This window comes from Antechinus flavipes, chromosome 3, assembly GCF_016432865.1.
Source record: "Antechinus flavipes isolate AdamAnt ecotype Samford, QLD, Australia chromosome 3, AdamAnt_v2, whole genome shotgun sequence".
Lineage (NCBI taxonomy): Eukaryota > Metazoa > Chordata > Mammalia > Dasyuromorphia > Dasyuridae > Antechinus > Antechinus flavipes.
The window spans coordinates 567632187-567637523 of NC_067400.1; positions in this window are offsets into that span (position 1 = coordinate 567632187).

Sequence of the window (5337 nt, forward strand, 5' to 3'; positions counted from 1 at the left end):
TGTGATGAATTGTCATTTTTTTGTGGACAATAAAATAGTTTTCTCTCAAATAAACTTAAATTAACTCTAAAGTTAATGGTCTTGTTAAAATTTGAAAGCATTCTTAAAATGGTTGGGTGGGCTGTTTTTTTTGTTTTGTTTTGTTTTGTTTTTGGGTTTTTTTTTTTTTAACCAAAAAAAAGTTTATCTCGAGATGTTAAGTTTTAGTTTAAAAGATAACCAAAGCTTTTTCACCCCCTGGAAATTACCAACAGCAGTTTGACTCAGTCTTGCTAAAGAGAACTGATTTTTGGGGAGGAACAACCAAATGATTTAGAAGGAAACTTGGAACTATTTCTTTGGACAGGTCCCAGGGCTTAAAACCACATATCATGAGGCTAGTTTTCAACAGAGGCCCAGGGGTCTCTGAATGCAAGTTTGAAATATTTAGCTAAGAACTGAGGAGACAGTATGTGATAGTGGAAAGCACTCTGGATTTGGAGTCAGACCTGGGTGGGAGTCCCAGTTCTACCACTCACTACCTTTGTGACCATGGGCAAGTCACTCCATTTGGGGGCCTCAGTTTCCACCTCTGAATTCTAAATTCCCCTCAGCTCTAAATAACATTTGAGTCTCTAAACTGGAAGATGTCTGTCCTGAAGCTGCCTGTAGAGGTGTCAATACAGAACCAGGCCTGGTATTAAATCTAAGGGGCTTCCTCCCAAGCCCCTGGGGAACTGAGATAATGTCTTTATCTTTGACCTAGAATTACAAGCTGTCTCTAAAGCCCTTCTAAAGAGTATTTTGCCTGTGAGAACTGACTGGTGTCCAGATGGTCAGTTGTATTCTTTCCTCACAACCTTCAAGGTTTTTAATATGTGCCCCTCTCTACCACCCCGGGGAGCCACCCAAACTGCTCGGGGGTGAAAAACCCGTTCTGGTATTAAGTGGCAACCTGCTTGCAGCAGTGCATGATGGGGTATTTTTTTTTCTTTTAAAAACACACCAACAAAAAAAATTTGTATTTATAGATTGTGATAAAGTGTAAATAACTGAATTTTCAACCATGGTTTGGAGTCAGCTTTCAGGGCATTATGTCTTGTTTTGATGAAAAGAGATCACTCTATACCCCCCTTTTTAAAGGAAAATTATCGCAAGAGAATCAGGATGTGTAAAGCTAACATGCATCGCAAAAAAACAAAGGTAACCTAAATGTCTGATTTTAATAGCACATATTTCTCTTTTTACATAACCTGTGACGACAACTTGCATAAACAATTCTTTAGCTGTTAATTTCAATGTTAAAAAATTTGCAAAACCTGTTTAAAAGTAGCTGTAAAAAACCCTATGCTGCCGTATAAATTAGCCATAACTCTTAATAATCTTGCCCATTGCAAATGAACTGTAACATCATCTGGGCACAAAGTCTGACATATTAAATGTTAGTGTAAAAATGACAATGATTATAGATTAGACCAACTATGCTACTGCCCCCAAAGCAAAGATTTCTGTTTAGTTATTTTAAAATGTAAAAGAATGACACCCCTCCACACCCCCCCCCCAATTTCCCCTATAGATCCCAGTATTTATATTCACAGTCAAATGTTATTTAAAATTCAGTCTTAAATTGCATGTTTCTCTCCTGTAATGTGTAAACTGCATGCAGGATCTCTTTCTCTTGTTTTTGAGTCTCTTGGGCTCCCTGTCAAAAGGATTAATCTCTGTTTTCTCCATTTTCAGGTTCTTGAAAACTGTTTTGGAATTTCCTGGAGTAGAATATTTGACTGCTTGGACACCCTAATGTGGTAGGTCCACTTAGATCTCTCTTGGGGGAGAGGGTCCTGTCGCCAAAACTTAAAATAGGGGATGGGGGTGCCCAATCTGTGGACCAGTCTTTTAGAGTGGGGTCTGTATAGCTGCTTCTGCCTAAATTTACTTTCAGTGTATAATCAAAGTAGTGCCACCTTTTTCTGCCTATCAAGATTTATTTGATTTCCCCTTTGATCTGGTGAATATATTTAAAATTGGAAGTAAAAATAAATGAGGAGATGGTCACTTAATTTAGAAAGATAAGAAAAACTTTAGTTTCACTGAGAATAATATTAAAAAAGTCAAATAGAAATGGTCTCTTCGGATGGTTGGATGGATGGATATAGAAGCTTCTGTGGAAAGATCCCTCAAGTGCTCCAGGTGTCAGGGAAGAAAGGTGGCTCACAGGTTAGAATGGGTGATGTCTGATGGCAGAGAATCTTCCTAAAGGTCCCTTCTCTACCCAAGAATCTTCAGTGGCCACTCCTCAGCTTGGAGTCTGACTTGTTACCTTTGTCAATGTTAGACTCCCCGTTTTCTGGTTTTGTGCTTTTGCAAAAGGCTGTAATCCTGGGTTGCCTTCTTTAGATCTTTTTGTTAGACTCAGTCACCTGCTTCTTTCCAGGTTAATTTCCTACAGAAATTCTTTGCTGATCCTTCTAGTTGTGATGTGAATCATGGTAAGATTAAACATTCTGGCTTGGGAAAAAAGGCTCTTGGAGGTCATCGCGCCATCCCTCCCTTTCTGCAGGTCAGTAAACCAGAAACCTTTTGTCTTGTTCAAACTTAACATGAGTAGTGAGCAGAGCCTACATTTGAATCCTTTCCACTGTGTAACATACCCTCCTCACTCTCAAATTAGACTTTATCTGCTTACATACTAGATAGTTCCCTCCACCACCACCTCCCCCAAGATTGTAGGGGCCACTGCTTCTGTCTTCTGAATCTCCAATGGCTCCTGGTGTCCATGGAGATAGCAGACATAGGCACCAGCAAATAATTTCATTTATTAAGGGGCATGCATCGACTACATTTTAATTCACAGGCTGGTGTAAAACTCAGTGCCTCAGAGGTCAAATGGAATCAGTCAGCAAGCTTTGTTAAGCAACCTGTTAGGTGCTGGACTTGTTGTCTTACTCTTATTGTCAAATGTACCTTAGCCAGAGAAGCTGTGGAATTCCTGGAGGTAGTCCAGATGGCAAAAACCACCAGTCAACTTGGCCAGGAGCAACCTCGTGGTGTTCTCTTTAGGCATTGGGAAGATACCAAATGGTTCTCTTCTGCTTTGGAGGCCACAGCAGGGCTCTAAGGCAAGTTTTGCCCAAGGAGCCTTTGGCACTTTGAATAAGTATTTTTAGGTTTACCTTTTTTTTCTTTTTTTTAAACCTAAAAGGTTTTTAATATCTTAAAGGTATTAGCAGATTTACCTCAGAGCCAGAAATGAGTATAAACTTAGATGTACCATATTCTGCAAAGCATGGGGGGAAATTTTCTCTGGAGAAAGGCCTGATCCAGAGCCTTCTCTGTATCTACAGTGTGCTCTTTGAATGACCCTGGAATTCTGGGAAAGCCCGGTTTTGAAAACTTTTGAGATTTAAGGTTGAATTTCAGTTGAAGTCCACCTTCATTTATAGGGCAATGTTTAGGAGCAAGATCCAGCCTGGAGATTAAATAGACATTTTGAGTCCAGGAAGCTTCAGGATAATAATAGACCTTAGAAGATTAAAAATTATTTAGTCTTCCCTCCTCCCTTCCCCCCTCCCCCCCCACTTTATAGATAAGGAAATAAGGCCTACAGAAGTAGAATACCTCATTGAAGATTTTACAGATTTAACATATTGCAGATCTGGTTTTAGTGCTAAATCCCCCAAACAGATGCTCTGACCAGATTCTCTGGCTCAGTTCCACGGCTCCAGGTATATCTCCAAGATCCTCAAGAGCTGTGAGGTTCAAGGGCCTTATTCCTCCTAAGGACAGAGACAGCCCACCCATTGGCCAGGTGGGGGAGATGGCTGCAGCTCTTGGAGGTTCCTGGTTCAGCTCTGGAGCTGCCAACCTCTACCTGTTTTGGAGAGGAGCTTTCTCTTCTTAGGCTTAATCCAGCACTGCTAGTCACAAGTAAGAGATAGTCCCTACACTCAAGCCACTTAGTCTGGGGTTTAGGAAAACAACAGGCAAACAGGTAAGTAAGCCCAAGACAATTTGCAGGAGAGTGCTGGCAGCCAGGTGAGTAAGCCTACTAGCTTCACAGAGAAGAAGGGGACCCCTGAGTTGATCCTCTAAGGGAGCAGAAGTGGACAGGGGGGCAATTCCCCAGGCATGCCAGGGGGCCTCAAGTGCAGTGTACAGTGAGGCAGCCAGTGGTGTGACAGCTGGCATGGGACAGGCAGCCAGAGGGAAGCTTGGCTGGGGTGCAGGATAACCTGGCTAGAGGGCAGGGCTCAAAGGAAGTGGGCCAAGGGATGTCTGTAAAGATGAGATTGACAAGAAGTGGCGACTTAATTGACTATGAGGACTGAGAGACGGTTAAGGGCAAGATGACTTCTGGGTTCTAAGCTCTTGTGCCTGAAGATGATGGTGTTCTCAGAGAGTTTTGAAGGAAGTCTTTGTTAGAGATGTGTATAAGATTCAAGTTCAGCATGCAGGTGGCCATTCAGGACGAGAGCTGTGCGTGTGTACTTGGGAGAGGCCTTTGCACAGGGGAAAATCCCTGGGAATTGATGGGAAGACAGAGCATAAAAGAGCAGTGGAGGGCCCTGCCTGTATGCACTTTGGGCCTCCAACCCTGCCAGTTCTCATCTTTCTGGCTCCACTGTTGGCCCCAGGAACTACTAAGTTGCGTCTCCCACGAGGTTTTGCTTCATTCCACCACAGTATGATGGCTTTGTGTTCAAATACTTGTTGCCTTAAGCCTGTCCTGCATAACCTTGTGCCTCTGTCTACTCTGTGAGCCAGTTGTCACTGGAAATCGGAATGCCAGCTTTTGCATCTCAGCCCATGTCTACCCAACTGCCGTTACCTGGGAGCTCATCATTGGCTGAGTTACTTTGATGTCACTAGCTGCTAGGGTGTAGGGAGCTGGCCAAACTGCTCTGGGCCTGAGCCGAAGGTCTCTTAGAGGTGAGATGGGGGAAGGGATGTAGGCCTTGGTGTTGGCCCTGATTTCAGGGTGACTGTGGAAGGCCTCCCCCAGTGGCACACTATAGCCCCCTCTAGCAGCACAGTTGAGGTGTGGAACTCTCCTGGAAGGGAGGAGCCACACAGATCTGGGCTCTGGAGCCCCCAGATGACCGCTACTGGCTCTGTGGGCCTCTCCTCAATAGCAAGAGAAAGGACAGGGCCTGCTAGGGTGAGAAGTCTCCATCTTATAAACGCTAAGGAGTAGAGAAGAGATTCAGGTTTGGGTTTCAAATCAAGCAGGCCTGCAGTGGGGAGCCACGACCTCTACTACTGGAAAGAGATTGAGCTGTTCCTAATCTTGGTGTAGATTCTGGGTTCAATGATAATTCCCAAGCGCTGAAGCTTTTTCCACACTCAGTGCTGTCTCCC